The following is a 22,718-nucleotide window of genomic DNA, read 5'->3' on the forward strand; positions in this document are numbered from 1 at the left end:
TCAGAGTCACAGAAGATATTCCAAATGGTGACCATTCACAATAATGCACATTTAAAGGTGTTCCCCGAAAGACCGCATGACTGCCCGGCATGTTGCTGGCTGAATGGACACACAAGCCTGTCGAATGCGTTGCTTTATGTCGTCAGATGTTGTCAGAATGTTCTGGTACACACTGTCCTTTACAGTTCCTCACAGGAAGAAGTCGAGTGGCGACAGGTCCGGAGAACGTGCAGGCCATTGTACGCGGATTGTGGTTTGTTTAGATGTTCAGAGAGCAAACACAACACACGACGTGTACGGACGTCAGTCGTCTTTCGTTTTGTGTAGGCCTAAGTTAATGCACAAGATGAATGGGGCACCAAAGCAAACGGCACATTCTGATGACATTCATTTTGCATTTTATTGTTGTTATTGGTTAGAAAGGTGACATTGTGATACATTTTTGAACTCGTCTTAATGTATGTAATCAATGTAACGTGATTAAAGTATGTAGTGTTATTTGAAAAATTGATGACGTCACGTGTATCTCGTACCATAATGTAGTTACATGCACAAAATAAATGGGACACTCTGTATATCAGTGTCATAATCATCTTCATCATAGCTCGCACGATTTAGGCGTACTGGGCTGTCCGACTTCACAAAATATTTCAAGTGCTCTCTCCAGCACTTTTTTGATCTGCCTACATTGCTCTTTCTTTCTGTTAATGTATATAAGCTTTAAAAGGGGGACGGTATAGCCTTTTACTCTCTGTAAATGTTATATCAGTGTAGTTAATTTAATTACAGTATAATATATAAATCAAGTTTATCTAATATTCTTCTCTGCTGCGATACGTAATGAAAGTGACTCTGAATATTTTCCTTGGCAAATCAAAGTGATAATAATTAATTAGTACTCTCATATAATTTCATTAAAGCTGTTGATCGGTGATGTAACATGTAATACGTAGGTCTATTGAGTGTGCTCGGTACATAATGGACTGAGGTCATGTTGCAAATGTTAATATCATGTACGTGCTAATGAAACTACAATAGTTTGAAAACAAGTTTCAGCATACATTCACCCACGTTACAAAAACAGCAAGAAAAAAGTACTAAGTATCGAAACAAGTACGCAAATATCAAGTCTTTTTAGCCAAGTACACAAATATCAACTTTTTTTATTAGGTTATTTTACGACGCTGTATCAACATCTCAGGTTATTTAGCGTCTTAATGAAATGAAGGTGATAATGCCGGTGAAATGAGTCCGGAGTCCAGCACCGAAAGTTACCCAGCATTTGCTCATATTGGGTTGAGGGAAAACCCCGGAAAAACCTCAACCAGGTAACTTGCCCCGACCGGGACTCGAACCTGGTTTCGCGGCCAGACGCGCTGACCGTTACTCCACAGATGTGGACATCAATTTATTCACTCTCATTAATTGACCCGAAGTGTTCCCTTACACAAACGTGGTTCCAGATCAGTTAGCCGCCATAGAGATAGCTGTTGTGTGTCATTGCAGAACACACAAACATTATAATGATTACTGGAGATTTTATAGAATCCGCCAAGTGAAAATCCCGTAATAAATTTTGACTATGGCTTAATGGGGAAATACGAGTAAAGTCGGGTCTCCGACAATGAAAGCAGATGCTCTAAATGTTCAACTAATTATGAATCAATATGTTAATTATTTTAACCGAAATACGTATTTGTATATGTATATAAATCCGCGCTGAAGTTTATAAAGGTGACAAATTTTAAGGTATTTTCGATAACAAGGAAAATAATTTAACAAAGTTTTCACCGAGGAACCCATGACCGGAAAGAAATGAGACTTGTAGTACCTACAGCACTGTGAGATGTTGCTTTTCCTGTTCTTGTGATGGCGAATTTTCTACGTATTCTGTAGCTTAATAAAACATCAGAGTATTTGTAAAAGTTATTGACTTTCACATTTACAATAAATGTTCAAAGTAACGACTGCCAACTTCGTTACATAGCGTGCAACGAGGAACCATGTTTTTGTCTTACTCTCTGGAAGAGTCCGCGCTCCACTCTTATAGTATCGAACGTTGTAAAGATGCGCTCAGTAATCTTATTTACTGTTTCTACCGTTGTTGCGTACAGTACGATTCTTTAGTCCTGACAGTCGCCGGAGATTTGCGCCTGGGTCAGGCGAGTCCATTTAGTTACTCCAAGGGGTGCATGGGTTAGTTACTCGCTTGTCTTCGAAGCGATCGGATGTCATGCGTGCGGTAGAGCGGTATGTTTCCAGTACAATTAAGCTGTACTGCATTCCTTTACCGACCGCTCGCCCTTATCTCTACTCCGGAGCTCTCCCCACTACTCCTATTACTTCCCCTCTTTCGCGTCGCTGAGCTGTCAGGACTAAATAATCGGTCGGTACATAATAGCCTTCACGTACCCCCAAAGGGGAAAGTCAGGCGAGGGGAGGTCCGGAGAGTGCGCAGGCCAAGAGACTGGACATCCACTTCCTATTACTTCTGCCTAAAGATATCTGTGAGATATGCGATTGAGCTGATACAAGTAAAGACACCACTGCTCTATTTTTAATTACGTTTTGAGACAGACTCCTCCAGGAACTGGCTAATGGGTCACAAAATGCTATAGATACTCCAATTCTCATTTCAGGTCATGGGTTCCTCGGTGAAAACTTTTCACTATATCATCCTCTATATGCGCCCAAATTTGGAAAAAGTCATTCAGTTACACCCTGGAAATGTTGTTAGAACACTTCGAGATCATATACATTCAATTCAACCTTTAAATTAATGGTTTACAATCAAATTAGGCCTACTTTGAGTTTTCAATTAAATGAAAACCTAAAATGTTATTGCGTTTTTCCACAACTGTAAGCTATCTATTAAACATTAACCGCAGTACATAATGTAGCAGCTATGATGTATTCTTTGTACACTTGGATCTGGGGCTACGATCGGCTTGCTGATGATTTGCTAACATATAACCTTATTACATAATTAAGAGCGTGTTCCGAAAATTTGAGAACAATCAGAGAAAATATAAAAATTCAAATAATTGATTGAATGGCGATATTACTCGTGTTAATTATGTAAGCATGTGCGGCTTACAGCTGTTTCGGTGCTCTTCGACACCATCCTCAGAGCTTACTAGATCTTGGCGCTATCTCAACTTCGCTGCCTGTTGTGTGGGTGCGTTCGTGTGATGAAGAGTTGTGTCAAATAGTGTGTGTGTTCTGAAAATGATCTGTGTGTTGAAAATTTGACTGGGTTGTATTTTAGTGTGTCTGTATATTTCATATTGTTCTAGTGTGTTGAGTTTTTGGTATCGAATAGCACCGAAACAGCTGTAAGCGGCATATGCTTACATAATTAACACGAGTAAGATCGCCATTTAATCAATTATTTATATTCAAGTGTTAAAAGTAGTGTACGAAAGATTCAACATAAAAAATTTAGTTATTTTATACTGTCGCCTGCAAATGTACAATTTTTTACACAATATCAGTTGCATAGCAACAATCAAAGCGAGACGAGTAGCCTATTGTTTTGGTGATCACAAAGATACTGAACTCTTAGCTGTATAACAACAGACTATCTATCGCATTACTTTCTCTTCTTTCTCTTTGAGAAGTCAATTTAATCATAAAATCTGCATTCCTCAGTAGGCAGCTTCTTCTCCGCCAGTGATCCAGCCAATTTCGTTTTCTCTTCCTCATCAGTCTCAGCAATATTCTTTCTTCGCCCATTCTTTCCAACACAGCTTCATTTCTTATTTTGTCTGTCCATTTCACACCTTCCATTCTTCTCCATATCCACATTTCAAATGATTCCAGTCATTTCTCTTCAATTCACTTCGCTGTAATGTCCACGTTTCTGCACCACACAATACCACACTCCACACAAAGTATTTCGTTAGTCTCTTCCTTAGATCTTTTTCTAGAGGTTCCGCAGAAGATGCTTCTTTTTCTATTAAAGTCTTACTCAAAAGAGGCGAGTGGGGCAACGGGCGTAATGTGAAACTATCGCGATGACATATTACGAATGCAGGAACAGTACAAGTGGAGGCCCGGGCTGCAGGACTCAACTGGCCTCGGTCGAGTAATATTGCTAGCCTCCTTTTGACTTCCTGGCAGCAGATCATGTTATTAACGTATTACTTATATTACTCCCCAAATATCTGAAAACGTCCACTTGTTCTACTGCCTCATTTCGCACGTTTACTTCCGATAGCCATGAACTTCGTCTTGTTTCCATTTTTTTCATCCCATATTGCTCATAGCTGTCATTTAGCTCCAGTAGCGTATCCCTTTGAATTATTTTCCTCTTCTGCTAACAACGCCATACCATCAGCAAATCTTGTGCACTTTATTCTTCTTCCTTCCACTATCACTCCAACAGTTCTTCACAAAATCCTTCAAGTAAATGTTGAATATGGTAAATGATAAAGGCATCTTTGTCGTACCTCTCTCACAACTTCCACTTCCCTCTGACATATTTTACTAGTTTCATGTTGAAGACATGCTTGGTCTCCACGCTCACCATATCTCAAACTCTAGATTTCTTTCTGTGGGGGCATTTAAAGTCTTTGGTGTATTCGACTTCCGTGGATAATGAAGGAACTCTCCGTCAGCGTCTGCAAGGCTGTCAGAAAAGAACTATGCTAGGAATAATTTAGGAGCATGTTCGGATCTCGATTAGATGTCGAACTGCGGCCTGTGTTCAGGCAGAAGGTAGACATTTTGAACAGTTCATCTAAGGAAATGTAAACAGAATGCATCATAGTCATTCCAACTGACAAATATTCTGGAGTGCACTATGATCATAATAATTGCAAGCTATATTCAGAAACCAAGCAATTCCGGACCTATGTGGATATAATCATTTTTTTTCTTCTATGCATGAGGAATCCATTCTTGAAACTTTGCCCTGTCTTTTTGTTACATTCTGTATATGTATGTAAGAATAAGAATAAGAACAGTCCAAGAAATCCCATTAGGGCAAAGGACTCTATTAACGTCTGCTATAGGTCTAGCTCAATTACTCTCAATTGATGAGTCAATTGAATTGAGATTTTTGCCTGCTCTCCCTGCCTTCCTCTGGTTACTTCTCTATTCTCTGTTTGTGCCTTCGGTTTGTATACTACATAAAGTAAACTATACACTATACATATAGTACATAAAGCATAATGTATACTATACATAGATGTAGTCCTATCCATTCACATGCTTTATTTATATGAAGCACAGAGCAATCCAAGTGTTGACCGATTCGAAATTGAGTACCCTCTTTCAAGTTGTTTGCTCAGTCCTTCATATTTCCATCGTTACGGCTTGAAGCGCTCTTCTTTCCAGATGTCTCCAGTTTTCACGGTGTGTTGCTGTTCTGGGCCATACTAATCCTGTATCTCTGAACAAATCTCAGAAACGCCGCCAGGGTCTGCCCTGGCCTCTCTTCCCTATTCTCGGGTCCCGTACAGTTTATTTCTAGGTCCATCTTGACTGGTTGAGACTCAGCACATGGCCGCCCCATCTTTACTTCAGTTTTAGAGCTTGGACCGCTATATTCTTCATGCGGTCGACCTGTTGGCGAGTTGGTATAGCGCTGGCCTTCAAGCCCAAGGTTGCGGGTTCGATCCCGGGCCAGATCAATGGCATTTAAGTGTGCTTAACTCCTGCGGGACAAAATTCCGGCACATCCGGCGACGCTGATATAACCTCTGCAGTTGCGAGTGCCGTTAAATAAACCAAAACATTCTAACAATCTTCATGCTTGTCCGGGTCATCACTCCTTGGTTGCTGATTCTATCCTTCCTGGTGACGTGTAGGATTTTTCTCCCCATCTCCCCATATAGAGCTTGAAACTTTACGTGGACTGAAAGGTTATGTTATTATAATTCGCATATTTTTTAACAATTGTAAAGGAAGTGGATGTAAAGGTTCAAATAGCCTATGGAGCTCACATACCCTTTTAAAAACACCACCATCATTAGCACAAAAAAACTACTTTAATGAACGGCAAGTGCTTTGATTTTCATCGTTCACGCAAGTGTTGACCTTCTAGAAGTGTATGGTAATGTCGTGACACACAGATCACTTTATCACAAGATATTTTACCAGTGGTGTACTAATCCAAGTGAATCTAATTTATTTTGTCTATCATTTAACTTTACCCTATTAACACTAATTACAGCGAGATGGCATTTGGCTAGATAAGGACGAGGTGGTGCATTTAAAGGGCACGTCTGCATCATAGGATATAAGAGCACTTGTGATTACCTGACATTCGAAAACCTCGGAGAAACACAAGTAATAATCAGTTCAATTGATAATGGAACAGACATCTACAAGCTAAGCAGACCAACGCGCCTATTGCCTAAGCTACGTTCTGAGGTTTGATCTAAGTTATAATAAGATGGTGAAGATAATGATGGTGATAGAAACAGTGGAATGCTAGCTGAAAAGAAACGGAAATAACCAGGAAAGGCCTGCCCGAAGTTGAACTAGCCAAGGGTTTTTAACTTGAACCTTCGCCAAGAAACTCCGACTCAATAAACGTTCCGATGATCGATTGACGGTGAGCAACATTTGTCAAGTAGCAGAATTCTTTCCCAATTAATTTTTTCAGCCTTTCATAAAAAGTAATTTAAATTTTAGAAGTGATATCCAATCGCCGTCTTTCTATGGAAATACATTTTCTTTCCTTAACGTTAGATTAAATCACCCCTTCCTTAACAGTCTCCTTCCTTGAGATACCGTTGATTTCTCTCTCCCCTGTATTCCTTCTCCCAACAAAACTACATTGGATAATATCTTTATTTTAATATGGAAGATTATAGATACGGGTCTCGTCTTTAATTTACTCGTATTTTCTCTAAAAATAGATTATGGGAAAAAATGTTTCTAATTAGAAAAAAGAGAAAATTTTTATCCTTTTTAAAAGGATCGCGCATGTATCTTTGTCTTGTATTGTGAACTTGTAACCAGTCTTAGAAAGTCGTACCAAAATACTGTTTTCAGGTTGAATGCAGCCAAGGATATAGGCTAGATATATTGCACTAGCATGCTATACTCTGTTCATATAAACAACTCATTATATCCGCAACTATAGGTAGACGATTTTAGTCAGTCACTACGTTACAATATTACGCAGTAGGGATGCAGTTGCCTGATTTATATTTGCTAATGTTGCTCAAAGGTATTTGAATTTTTCTAACTTTCCAAAAAATAAATTTTACAACTTTTATATTGCTATTTCGTACTCTGTACCGTACATATACATATATAGAAAGTGCCCCACATAAAGTGTTACAAGCTAATATCTTTTAAATGGGTCAATATAACTAAACGCTGACTTTTCCTACAGTTTTTGGAGGAGGGGGTCTTCGTGATAGTTTCATGGACAACATTTCAGCGTGTACCAAAACGGAATTCCGGGAGAGTAACTTCAGAATTTTAAATGGAACGATGATATAACTTTTAGATATTTTGATTGACCTAAACAAATTAAGCGATTTTTGTTTAAAACATTTTTTTCTATACTGAAATTCTGAAATATTATAGGGTGTTTGAGACGAGACATATCCGATACAGTTAAATAATAATAAATCATGCTATAACCTTACGTAATTTTATTAATTATAATAACCTTAATTAACATCTAAATACACAGTAAATTTTTTCTAAAAAAATTCAGTTTCATTTATTTCAGTATTATGATTTAAGAGGACATCAAGGGTGCTATGCATAGACATTTCGCTAGCCCGCGCTACAAGCGTGCTAAACTAGTCCCGGCTATCGACTGGTTACTTGTATAGGATTCATATCATGTCATATAGTTAACATTGGTTTATGAATACGAAAAACGTTAGTTCGCTGATCATCAACGCGCTAAGAATGTCCATGAATACGGCCCAAAGTGTCGAATAAATTAAGCTTGTCGCACTATTAGCCCCAAGTGTTTAGAATGGAGGCTACTTTGAGCACTTAATAACATAATATAAAGTAAATACCTTGATATTTAATTATTTTCTTATTAATTTTGTAATCTTTTCTACTACCGTATACTTCAATTAAAACACCCTTAACAGCTCAACAATTTATATAAAAATAAAAAAATTCAATAAAAGTTGCTTAGTTTATTGAGGGCAACAAAAATACATTTTTAAAAAATTCATGGTTTCGTTTAATAATCTCAAGATGCATCCCGGCGGCCCTAAAGGGGCCCGGGGAAATATTGCACATATCACAGTTTGGAAGAAACTTTCCCCCAACAAAATTTAGAAGACAAAGCATTCGATTCTATCTATTCATTTAAGACAGACCTGCAGAACTGTAGCTCCTCAGAGCGACTGCCTTACTACCCCTTCTTAGCTCACCCACCTTTTCTACCAGCGCGGTCATGACGTTCTAGTTACGCTCGGCTGCATCCACATTCATTCTCGCGGCGGCAGGTATACAATACGCTATCAAGAATTACAAATGAACAGATGATAAAATCCTTAGGAACATACCTTTATAAAGTAAGAGAAAAAAGAATGAGGTAAATACAGAAGTTAAAAGACATGTAAAATAAATTTTAAAATGTATGTGTGCATCTAATTTAATAAGAACTACCTATGTATATATCGTACTATTACTAGTAAAGCTGATTAAGTCCACTTTTTGTGTAAAATAAGCTAAGCACAGTCTCCGACTTATCTTTCCGTGCTCTATATTCTACTAAAATGAAATAAGTCCGAAATGTTGCATGCAGGCAACAAATCAATTACTTTATTTGAAGAATTTATTATGACTTTCCGTACATTAATAAAGTTTTAATTCCTGTATTTACAAAACTTGCATTACTGGTCTTAACTGGTTTTACTAATAGCTAATAGGATGATAAATAAATTGTACGTTGATAAGCGAGTGATAGCTATATGACCGGATGTCAATGCTGTCATTCATCATTGTAACGCACTCCAGCCAAATGAATGAATGAATAAATAAATAAATATAAATAAATAAATAAATAAATAAAATAAATAGCGTAATGCAGTTTAAAAAGAACTGCAACATGGCAAAATCTAAATCCATGCAGAAATACTACTTCAAAAGGAAATGGGAATATGATTATTTTGTTGTTGAAGACGAAAGAATTGCTTGTTTACTGTGTCCCATCCAATTTATTTCTACTCGTCATTTCAATATTAAACCACATTCAACAAAGCCCATATTAATAATTATGGAAAGCACAAACTTTCGGGTAAGTTCATTATTACGAACTATATATTGATTATTTATTTATATACTGTTAAATTATGGACGTCACTCGTTGTTTTCGTTTTGAATTAAAATTAATAGTGACTTTCAAGGTTCATTACTTAAATGCTATAAATTTATGTTTCCGTAGGTGATGATAGGAGGAAAGTTTTCGAAAATCTAAAGCAGGTTAGGTGCAAAGCAATCTCAAAGAAACTACCGACAGTAAATCTAGCATAATTGTAAATCTTGAAACGAGATAACGCATTATAAATACAATGAATTTATTACAATCCTTTTTGAAAATTACATGCCGCCGCTGATGGACCTTTGCACAGGCAGAGAATGTAAACAACTCTACGCGGAAGTCGATCACCCCCAATAGAAGTGGAGTGAGGCTGATGTCATATTTTCCCTACTTACGGGTTCTGCTGGCCTGATTCAAGAGATATTAATTAACTTGTAACACTTTACGTGGGTCACCCTGTATACACATATATACCTACATAATATGCTTATGTGCCTTGAATTATAATTGAAGTTCAGCAAAATGAAGTGTAAACAGTTGTATCATTCGCAAGAATATGAGGAACTGAAGTTTTTACACACACGTAAAACAATATGAGAACGTGTGCATCTTTCCATGACAACATTTTTTTGTATTCATATCTAAAATAAACTTATTTAAAATGACCTCTAAAATCAAAACTGAAGCTAAGAAGCTATGAGGAAAAGGCTCAGAGTTCTAGTTAAATAAAAAAGAAACTTAAGTTACTAGACAACAAAAGAGCCCAAGGAAGCAAACAGAAAATGTGAAGAAAAGCTAAATATTTACATAAGAAACAATTGAGGTTCTACTGTTTGAAGAAAAATTAGTATTCATTTTTGGAATTATATATTAAAAACAAAAACGATAAAAATAAATTTTATTTTAAGCTCCTGAATCTCAAATCGGAAGAAGAAGAAATGCGGTGCATAAAAATATGTAGGCAAATTATGTACCGAAGAATACGATAATATGTTATTTTGAAAGACAAAATTGGTCATAAGTAAGCAGTTCACATTTATGAACTCCAAATTAAAAGGTAGACTGTTAAATATTTCGATAAACAATGCTGAAAAGATTGAGTACTTTTAAATCTGATCTCTGAACAATAGTTACGTTACTACGAGGACTTATGTATAGTATAAGGATAAAATATGCAGATTCAATAATAAAGAATATGTAGACAAACTGAATTCAGATGATCTAAAACTTAAACAGCAGAATAGAGAAAATCTAGAGTGTTTTCAAAATACCTGCCACGCAACATATTACAACACTTCTTTCAGCTCTAAATACTTATTCACTACATGACTATTCCTCTGAAAGTTGAAAAACGGCAATAATTATGCGTACATGGACGAACAAAACAAGTGTGTTATTTATAAAATAATTCAGCAGAAAGATGCAGGCGAAAGTTCTTGCATATATGTATGGACCATTATAACAGGAAATATTTGTGAATTACGGAATGGTATTGTAGGTTTTACACTGAATGTATAGGCTATATTTACTATGTTAGAGATCATTAAAAAAGAGAATATGAAATTCCAATACACAGCATTAATAGATTATCAAAAAGCTTTGGACATTTGATCGCTCTACGCTTTGGAAAATATTCCGACGAATGGTAATATCAGGAAATCTCATTAGAGTTATACAAAACACATTGATTCCTTAATAAAAACAGTCAAAAGGAAATAGTAATGAATGTAGAGTAACATCACAGAGAGTAAGACAAGGATGCACTTTGACGCACATACCATTCAATTTATATATTTCAACCATCATTAATTACTAATGGTAAAGATAATTACGAAATTCATGTATTAAAAATATGAAATAATTATTTAAATGCTTTACTCTTTGCAGTCGATCAGGTTCAATTTGCAAATTCATCATCATCATCATCGTCATCAACATCATCATCATCATCATCATCATCATCATCGCTTAGGCCTCTGTTCATTTTTTTTATTTCATTTACTGTATTCCATAGATCTTTCATTGACATTGAAGCTTTAAGATGTAGAACAAATAAAAATTTTACAAGTTTATAATTTTTTGGCGAAAAGTGAAGTGAAGTGAGGCCGAGGATTCACCATAGATTATCTGGAATTTGCCTTATGGTCGGGGTAAAACCTCGGACGAATACCCAACCAGGTAATCAGACCAAACGGGGATCTAACCCAAACCTGAGCGCAGTTCCGGATCAGCGAGTTTGCCGACTGAGCTACGTTTGTGACTCTACAAAAAATAGTCTATACAGTAGGCCTACATAGCAATCAGATTATTCAATTTACAAACCTAAACAGTTATTCACAAATTGAGCTATAAAATATAATATTACATATCAAGGAAGTTAATTCATTTCAATCAGTTGAGATATACAACAATTTATAACACATATCATACAAATTGCTTCAAGTTACAAGCATCAACAATTCATCAGTTGAGCTATATAGGATATTATTCAATTTAAAACATTTACAATTCATCAGCCAAGTTATACAAAAATATATAAAACATAGTAAACAAATTCATTCAATTTACAAGCATACTTTTGTTAAGCTATACAAAATTGTAGCTACATTTCATATCAAGTAGAATAATTATTCAATAATTCTGATCTGAAATTTCCGTCTGTTTGGTGGACGTCCTTGTAGTCTCTTCCCCGTTGGCTTGTATTTAGTATCTGTTTGGGAGTCTGGTGTTTTCCATTCTTTCAATATGTTCAAAGGAATCATCATAGCAATCTTTCACTTTTTATTGAAATTATATATAGTTCTTTCATAATGTCTTCAATTATCTTTTTATCTATTATCTTATAACCTGCCACAGCACTTAATATTCTTATCTCTACTTATTTTATCTGTCTGATGTCTTTTCTAGTTAAAGTCCAGCATTCTCATCCGTATAATAGAGATGGTAAGGTTAATACTAAACAATATTGTAACGTTTATTTATACTTTTAATCGCCCTACAACAATATGCATTCCACTCAACACAGCAACACAATAGTCGTTATTGCACTCCACACGACGAAAATGACAATACACGTGTATTATTGAGAAGAACTCCTAATTTCAACTAATGTTCACAAAGCACTATGTGCAGAACAAACCTGTCAATTCTCAGTTCACAGTTCGTTCGCCTTGGCTAGTTCTTCTTGCTCACTCACTCAAGTTCACTGCACGTCGAACCCAAGCCTTCCAGATGCGGTTCCCTGTACGTCGAAGCCAAGCCTTCCAGATTCGGCTCCCTGCACGTCGAACCCAAGCCTTCCAGATGTGGTTCCCTGCACGTCGAACCCAAGCCTTCCAGATGCGGTTCCTTGCACGTCGAAGACTCACTTGTAGACTTACTGAAACCAGGACGAATAGAAGGACTCCTGCTCAAACTAACTGACTTTCTCGCGACTGACTGACTGTCGTCGGCAACTCGCAGTGATATTTATTTACCACGAACATCTAGAATGTTCTGCGTCGCGAAGCTTCTGGACCTCCACAAGAATCCGTCTCCAGATGCTTCCTTACTTCCTCCCAGTCAAAGTCGCCTTGTCTTCCTCCTTGCTCCGTATCGCTACTAGCGTCAGGGGTTCGTGTTTCCGTTTCCCCGCGCCTTCCTTCTCGCCAAAGATGCGCGCAACTCCCTGACACGACCAGAACGCTCCAGACGGGTGCCACAATATTTTAAATAGTATTTTTTCTGTTTTATTTTAATAAGGTTCGTTTAATTGTACCAAATAGATAATTCAGTCACTACATTATAGGTTATAAGTCATGGTTAGAGCTCGAACATTGCCCTATTTTACTATTTTATTTCAGACTATCTAAGTTAGGGAACCAAACCAAAATCCCTATTAGATAATTTAAAGCACTTCTCCAAGTTTTATGGTGTCTATAATTGCCTATTGTAGGAATAATAGCCTATTTTAAGAACAGGAGCCTGTTATAACCTATTTTGCAAAATTTTATAAGTACTCTAGAGTGTTCTATGCACATACCAACATGGTTCGACAAACATGTACAGTTTCCCTGAAAAAGGATGAGACGATTGAATATTCCTAAGTCTCAGATGTAAGACACTGCGCATGATCGGAGACCAGAGCACTGATACACAAGATAACGAATATTGAGTTACTTAAATTCAGACTATTTGGTTTGTTACTAGCATCGTTCCGAAATTCACTTCAAAAACTGCAAAAAATATGATAATATTACGTAAATGAAAGATAAATATATACATAAATCGTGTAGTTAAATCGACAATGGACCTTCATGACTAGATCGACACTCCATACAGAAAAGAAAGCTTTCATGTCGTTTCAATAGCTCAGACGGTAAGACTTCTGCGTGTTGTGTAGAAGAGTGCGAGTTCGATTCTTAGTCTATACAACGATTTTTTTTGTCTAAATAACGTTGAAATAGCTAAGTAACGTTGAAATAGAGTTTTACAAAGTCCTGAGATTAAGCGTTAATGATCGCAAACAATACATAATTACAAGTTATAATATTATAAACGTTAATCTAATGAATGCATTTATACACACACATATACAATGTAAATGCATATATATTAAAAACTAACAATTAAAATGAAATTATAAAAATATATATAATAATAGACAAACTTTTACAAAGGTTTAATGTCCTTAGGCTATGTAATTTGTTGAGTAATTATTACAATATTTTATTAATAGCTTTCCCATATGTGTAAGAGATGCACTCGCACAAAACAATTTTTGTTAAAAGTATGGCTTTAGATTATTTCATTCTCACACCTTCAGTTAATTTTAACTATTTTATCTACGTGTTTGCAATAGTGTTTAATTTAGTATGCATTCAATTTTATTCATGTTATGATTGAATGGAAAAGCACTGTTGCAGTTATTGACTAATTACATATATTAATACTAATTATTAAATGCATCTGTTAAGTAACTAATTGCAGTATCTTTTGCAAAATCTTGAATGTTTAAGTTGTCAATAATATTTCTGTACTATATACTATAATACGTTAAAAGAATTTGCAATAGATTTGGGATCCTCTACTTTATAATCATTGGTTTTAGTGAAAAAATATGTTCTTTCTTAGGATATCTACAAGTTTAAATTTAATAATATTCCGAATAGATTTAATTGCATTATCTGAATTTTATACTTTTCTATTCAAATATGTTCTATTTCCCTCTTTCATAATTTTTGATAAATTACACTGTACTCCTTGCAGTATTTAAGAACATGAGGATCATTACATTGCAACTCATTACATATAGATTCTTCTTTTTAATACATGAGATTTTGAAGTCCCTGCGTTATCTACATGTTTTTACTTTTGAATTTTTTCACAACATTGAGTGGAGAAAATCCACTGAAGTGATTATGAAATTAAGTGAAAAATGCAATACATTAACTCTTAATATCAGTAGCACCAGTATCATATACGTTTTTCCAAGATTCATTTTGTAGACATAAATGTAAATAATCATTAGATACAACATTTACGATCCTTTCTTAGTTTTTAAATTAATATTCTGAAATTGTTCAGTGACATTGGAAACACTTCGGATTTGTTTATCATGTTCAGACAAGCCATTGATTATAGGTTCTGTCGAATAGGAATTCAGTCTAATTCTGTGTACAAAACATTTATCAATGGCTGTGCTACTTCAGCTTAGATTTAATTTGATTAGTTTCGCAACAGTTGGACTTCCTATTATATCCTGTTATTTAGATATTTAATTTAGGGTTGATTTATTAACTCTTACTATGCAAGATGCCTCTTATTTCAATAATTCTATATCACGTTAAATAGTCATTGTCTACACTAAAGTATTATCGTCATCCCTCATTTCTCATCGTAATGGCGAACCGACGTGACATGAGACAGAGAGTTATAGCTCTAGTTGAGGCTGGATATGGGGCTAGATCTGCTGGCCGTTTGGTCAGTGTTCCTGGAAGTACAGCCGCGAGGTGGGTTATCGTTACCAAAATTTAGGGGAGGTCGAAAATCGCCCTATTCCTGGGCGTCCGCGGATTTCTTCATTGGAAGAGGATGCTCTCTTATTCGAGACAGTTCGACAGGACCCCTTTCTGACTGCTAACGAAATAAGAGCAGTATCTAACTTTCTCGGCTCTTCACAGACTGTGATCAGCAGGTTGAGGAAGCGCGGTATTAGGAGCCGGAGGGCTGCGCAAATGGAAATATTGGGGGAAGCACAAGCTGTCGACCGTCTTGCCTTCGCTACCAATCGAGTGGATTTCGATTGGAGAAATGTAATTTTCTCCGACGAAACAACCATCTCGAGTGATTACGAAGGTCCTGTCCATGTCTATCGTGAGGATGGTCTCCGACATGACCAGCGCTATGTGCACCGACGTGAAAGATCGGTGCGCTTTAGCATATCGTGTTGGGGGTGGATGTCTTACGATGGACCTGGCGTTATAGAAGCATCTATGGCCGGTTTAATGCGGAAACTTACGAGCACATTCTGGAAAATATATTCCTTCCCTCCGCCCGAGAACGTTTTCCCGAAGGAACATTGCTCTTCCAGCAGGATAGCCATCCCGTGCACTATGCTGCAAGCATTCAAAGATGGTTTCAAAGGAGACCCGAGATCGAAATCATTAATTGGCCTCCGGAGTCACCTGATTTGAATGTCATCGAAAATTTATGGGTGGAATTGAAAAAGAGAAGGATAGTCCCTATGCCCACCGACGCCCTCGAAATCGAGACGAATTGTGGGATCAAGTTGTTGACACCTGGGAAGATCTCGCCGGGGATCAGAACTTATTTCACAATCTCGTGACATCCATGCCGGATCGACTTAGATCTGTAATAGAAGCTGATGGCATGTCGACAAGATTTTAAGTTAACAGGTCTCTTTTTGTTTCTTATGATTTTTGTTTGAGGAAGAATACTTTTAACTTCCAAGTAAGTTTTATTTTTTTTGACGAGGTTCAGCCAACTTGTAAAACCCAGAAATTGGGCATAAATTATTCCACATTTTTCGACAAATTAGACAGTCGAGGAACTCTGAACAAATTAATTACACCTCAATAAAAAAAAGTTTTACCCGGGATCGAACACGAGACGTTTCGGTTATACAGCGGAACCAACACGCTACTATATGAGCTACCGAGACAAGACAGTGACAGCAGCAGTCCAGAATGTAGATCCCTTAGCAGGCATTTGCCATTCGGTACAGTGAAGCAATGATATTTTGTGACTCGAGCTATGTTGTGAAATCCTGGCCTTAAATGGCAGTCTTCTTCGTGATCCTTATTCTGGTCCTTGTCCTTGTTGTGGTCCTTGTAACAATTCTTGTACTATTTCTCATGTTATATATCGTTACGTCGATATCGAGTGAACCGCGCTGTAGAACTTTAACTTCCGACGACCAAGAATCGTCTCATTCTTTTTAAGGGTAACTGTACATCTTTCGACACGGAAAATGGTCGCTCTCCTGTAGCGTGAATTTGTCTGTCGTTCAGGTTAACGAGCGATTCACACGTGAAAATATTAAGCACAGAGGTCCTACGATGAGGTCAAGTCGTAGTAGATAGGTATACAGAGTCTTTCCTAGGTGGTGTTATAAACTTTCAGGGATGATGGCGAAGGGCACATACATCAATTTGAGATAAGGAAATGACCGAGTCGAAAGTCAAGCAAAAATAGTTGTGTGGAAATGAAATAATTTTATTTCTGTGTACACCTTACTTATGTGCATTTATCTGTACATCTTACACATACTGTATTCATCTGATGTTGTTTACGTTGTCTACTTACAGTATTCCATTCAGTGCGCTGTCTGAGGGATGGGGACAGGAAACTACACTAAAGCAATGCAGATAGCGTAATGTGTAACGGACATGTTCAGTCCTGATATGTACGTCTGTAGACAGCAGTATATGTGTACAAGTTGCAGTGTCCAGTCGATCAGTCCTAGTGAAATGGAGGAGTACACGAGAGCGGAATAAGCAGACCTGATTTTCGAATACGGATGAGCCAATGGGAACAGTAGACAAGTTCACAGATTGTATCGGCACAAGTACCCACGTAAGAGATATCCGGCCCATATCATTTTTCCACGACTGTTCCAAAAGTTAAGGGAAGGAGGGCACGTGGTGCAAAATTACAATTCCATTTCCACACAACTATTTTTGCTTATAATTTTCGACTCAGTCATTTCCGGACCATGGTTCCTTATCTCAAATTAATACATGTGCCCTTCGCCATCATCCCTGAAAGTTTGTAACACCACCTCGGAAACATCTTGTATATGTGTATGTCACGAAACGGCATATTCTCACCAACATTAGCTCGCTAGACCGTACAATTGTCGTACGTAGTCTAAATCTTGGTTTCAAAGCCACAATAAATCACTACAGCAAATTAAATATTACAATCTATAGACTAAATACTAGCTTTGTGCGTTAGGCCTAGAGGCGCTAAGTTCGGTACAAGTTTGCCGAGTCTCTCTAGAATCGAAGATCGCTTTGTGGAAGAGTATGTTCTGAGACGCGCAGAGTCTTCCATCCCTATCCTTCATCTTCCTCCTCTCTCGCACAGAAACTGTTCCGAAAAACAATATAAAGTCTCAGATTCTTACATAATGTGTGTGTATCCAATGTCTAACCACTTCACTTGTGTGATTCGAGTGCCGCACATTGCGGTCAGATGGCAGAACTGTGACCAAGTTTCAAGTTGCGCACCACTTCGGCGGGCCACGCTGTGCATGATATGTATCTGTGTTAAGAGTTATGTCGTGTACTAAGGTGAGTGTATGTGCAAGTGTTCGTGTAAGTGTAGTATATGGAATGAGTGGGGAAGATGATGATGATGATGATGATGATGATGATCAGAGCTAGGTACTTCGTACCGATCGCTTTCGTCCTAAACAGGGTACGGCCAGCCAGGTGCGACGTCATCAACGCATCAAAACACAGCTACTCATAGAAATAGGAAGGTACAGTGGAAAGGAAAACAGACTCGTCGTCAAGGCAATATTCCCGTTTCTAGGAAAGAAAGACCTATTGGACATTCGTAAATGCACAGCTAGTTACATAATTATGTTTATGTACAACTATACAAATTGTTACATACATATAGAAGTAAAAATCAAAGAAGGAAATAAACTGCACACACATACGCATGCACGCACACACACACACAGTGATAGGAAATACTGTCTTTATACAGGGAATGAATCTCTCTCACATTTGCAGTAGAAAAATTTGTTGTTACTCAAAAGTATTCCATACTGCCGATGAGGCAATGTTGCATGCAGTAAAGGTTCTTAACATGAACATGGTGCACTCCAAGGGGGCCATTGATCGCGCAGATCGCCAGTTTTGTATGTCCATTTCCTGGCTGCTCGCTTCCTGAATAATGAGATCGGTACGAAATTCCTAGCTCTGATGATTATGATGATGATGTAGACAAATCTAAAAAAAAAAAAAAAAAAAAAAAAAAAAAAAAGCTTCTGCTGCCATTCCTCATCCAAATAAGTCCATATATAAATCAATTTAACAATGAATCAAAATTATAATATTAAAATTTAGATATAGACTTTTTTGCTGGAATGGAATCACGTCAGAAACTCAAATTTCCAATCGATATGATGACAAGGAATAAAAAAAAAATATATTACCACCCGTACATAATGACTGAAAAAATTGTACTTACAACAATCCCATTCGTCGCTTTTATCCGGACAGTCTGGGATTCCATCGCAGTTGCGGTCCTGAGGGACGCACAGGCGGGACTTGTTGCATTTGAATTGCCCCTCCTTGCACAGAAAGGTTCCAACCGTCTCCGTCACTGAAACAATGAAAATATTCAGGTCTAATAATGTTTGAAGCTATTATTTAGTGTTCCCGACTTCCCTGGCTTTCGGGGATAGTCTCTGAATATTTTATATTGTACCGGGCTAAAATTTGTATCGAAATGTCCATGGCTTTAATTTTTTAATGCAAACAATTTCATTGTGAATTAAATTATATTAATATACCCAAGAATCTAAAACGACCTGTAGCTTATTGAGGGAAATTCCATGTGGTAACCATGGCAATATATGCTGCCAATCGAAAGGTAAGTACGGTTCCTGTTTATAGTAGAGCTCTACATTTCATTAAGAACAACCGACCGAGAGTCATGATAATACGCGCGAACGGTCGCTCGCTTCGCAGCCTGGCTGCCGCGTGTCCTGACTCCGCTGAAAGCAAAACACCCAACTGAATCATCACGGACGACCGCTCGTCCCGGTCATATGAAGGATATCATAGACTAAATACTGTCTTCGATCGATGTGTTTACAGTATGCGCTATGGATATTAAGCTACCTGATGCCCTATCACCTGTTCAGTAAATCTAGAAAGTGTACAGGTTATCAGATGGAATAAAAAATTACAATAAAATATTTAAGTAATAATAAATTAAGAAATAAATAAAATGAAGTTTTACAAACTATGTTGTCTATAAGAATATAAATATAAAGAGCCACCGGCGTGGCTCAGTCGGTTAAGGCGCTTGCCTGCCGGTCTGAAGTTGCGTTCGAGCGCGGGTTCGATCCCCGCTAGGGCTGATTATCTGGTTGAGTTTTTTCCGAGGTTTTCCCCAACCGTAATGTGAATGCAAGGTAATCTATGGCGAATCCTCGGCCTCATCTCGCCAAATATCATCTCGCTATCACCAATCTCATCGACGCTAAATAACCTAGTAGTTGATACAGCGTCGTTAAATACCCAACTAAAATAAAAAATAAATATAAAGTATAAGCAGCTCTAAAAGAAGATAAAACAAGTATGTTCGTGTTTATCCTCTAGTTAAACGGAACAGTTAACTTATAATATTTTGTAACAGTGTTACATTCGTGATGGCATAGGACAAAAGTAAATGCATTTAAGAAACCAAGGAGGAGATTCTAGGTAAGATTGAACAAAAATTATTAATTTTAAAACCAAATGGCAATTTTTCCACTGAATCTTTTAATTTTGAAATAACTTCAGCACGAATTTTGTTTGCTCAATCCTTGCTATTTTGTGATATGGTCGTTGAATGTGGAATAATAGAATCTGCATAAATTGCCCGAGCGTCAATCATTGTCTGCTATTAAGTATATCTTATATACACTATTGTAAAAATGTTAAGCAAAGTGAACATGTAGATTTGGTTTATTTTGTTTTTTATTAAATACTAATGATTGAAATAGATTATGTCTGCTTTTGAAGACATTTGACACGCATTATAAAATCTCTGTTCTTTTTATGCAATCACATATTTACTAGGTTACATTAAACATTTTCGTTACTAATATGAGTTCGACAAGATGGATGCTGAATAACATTATTGATAATATAAAGCTTTATTTCATTTAAAGAATTGTGTTATTTAAAAATTATGTTTCCTTGTTTAAATGTTCAAATACTTCCTTTCGTCTCGTTTCTCTTATCTATACTCTAACCACGACGTAAATACCAGATCACTTATCTGTGGCACGCTAAGTATACCTCTTCATAGAACATCTTGTTATTCATCATCTTTTACAGTATCCACCTCGCGTCAATGGAATTCCTTGTCACAAAGTATTAGGGGCTGCAAGACAATAAACACCTTTAAAAACAGCTTAAAAGATAACCTTATTAGCATTTCACTCCAATCATACTGATTTAAACTATCACTGACTACATTGTTACTTCTTTCTTTAGACATCATCCTGATAGTGCTGTATTTTCAAAATTGTCTCATAATAATCTCTTTCTATTATCTAATATTATTTGAAATATATTAACATTCTATGTATTTTAGCTTAATTCTGCTACACAGTTTATTTCAGTGTTTAATTAATAGTTCATAGTATTTTGTTGTTTAATTCGTAAATAAGTCTTGTATACATGTAACTCATCTAAATCAAATTGTTGAATTCTTTGTAAGTTCATGCATATGTATATACACTTTTTGCTGGTTGAGTGGAAGAAAAGGCCTTACGGCCTTAACTCTGCCAGCTAAAATAAATCAGTATTATTATCATTATTATTATTATTATTATTATTATTATTATTATTTTCGTGCTATCTGAAATAAAAACAAACTGGTAAACTTCTTGGGTAGACTGTTTTGGGTATCAGGCATTAAAAGGTGATGTAACTGTAGTGCAAGAACTTCAAGTGTTCGCGACGACAAAGTAAACGTTTCAACCGATCGGTTATAAATCTCGATTGCATGCGCTCGAGCTTATCAATTCCCGCCTGCCTTCTTCACAACCGAGGACTGATCGGCGAGTTCGGTCGGCCGTCTTCAAGAGAATGCGAAGTAGCGAAAATTGAATATATATGACATGTATGCCTGGCGATAATGCATCTGTGGAGCAAGTATTCTCGTTGTGGTCATCTCGAAGCTCAAGAGTATCAACGTAAGCCAATCTAAACAGTAATTATTTACTTGTATATAACGTGTAAAGAAATTTCAGAGATACTGAATAACAGAAATGGCATTCTGCGTAACATTCATGGTGTGGAGAAATAATCATGAAATTGATATGCAATGATAAGTGCATATTATTAATAAATTATATCACTGAAATAAATAAATAAATAAATAAATAAATAAATAAATAAATAAATAAATAAATAAATAAATAAATATTCTTTCCAGTGTCTCCAGATAGTGTTCAAAATTCTGGTAATTCAATTATCACCACCACCACCACCACCACAACCATCATTACCCAATATCACCATTACTTAATAATAATAATAATAATAATAAATAATAATAATAATATAATTATTTTATTTTTCTCGTGATTTCTTATGGATTAGAGCTACATACCTAGGTATTCACGTCAAATACGGCCTTCTTAATGAATACTGACCATCTTAAGTCTTCATTTTTCTCGTACATTTTAATTTAAAATCAGTTGTGTTAAATATTAAGCTCGTATATTCCTGTCAATTACTTATAAGTAGATCTATAATTTGTAACACTGTATATCATGCTCAAGTCCAGTTATTTTTTAAATTATTTTCTTACTTGGTTATTTAACAACTCTGTATCAACTACTGGGTTATTTAACGTCGATGGAATTGGTGTTAGCGAGATGAGGCCAAGGATTCGCCATACATTACCTGACATTCGTCTTACGATTGAGGAAAACCTAGAAAAAACCCAACCAGGTAATCAGCCCAAGCGGGAATCGAACCCACGCCCGAGCGCAATTCCGGATCAGCAGGCAAACGAGCTACCGTCTGAGCTAAGCCGATGGCTCAGTCATGTTAAGTGTCTTGAAAGTAATTACTTTGTATATTTTTGGATTATCATATTGTAGTTTATTAGTAAGATGGTGCACACTGAGGACGTTCTTCCTATAATGAGTTTCTAGAAACAGCTGAGTCCTAGCAATTCCTGCCCATAGAACATCCCACTATTCATCCTCTTTTCCTTT

General features: G+C 36.6%; 1 protein-coding gene across 1 annotated transcript in view; it reads right to left on the bottom strand.

Moving 5' to 3' along the window:
* LOC138700427 (relaxin receptor 1-like) overlaps positions 1 to 18,999 on the bottom strand; it is a 217,732-nt gene extending 198,733 nt beyond the window's left edge. Inside the window, exon 1 of the mRNA XM_069827044.1 lies at positions 18,962 to 18,999. The gene's annotated coding sequence lies outside the window, so the exon portion shown is untranslated. The remainder of the gene's footprint in view (positions 1 to 18,961) is intronic.
* Between the last annotated feature and the right edge of the window lie 3,719 nt (positions 19,000 to 22,718).

The sequence above is a fragment of the Periplaneta americana genome, chromosome 5 (genome assembly GCF_040183065.1).
Source record: "Periplaneta americana isolate PAMFEO1 chromosome 5, P.americana_PAMFEO1_priV1, whole genome shotgun sequence".
Lineage (NCBI taxonomy): Eukaryota > Metazoa > Arthropoda > Insecta > Blattodea > Blattidae > Periplaneta > Periplaneta americana.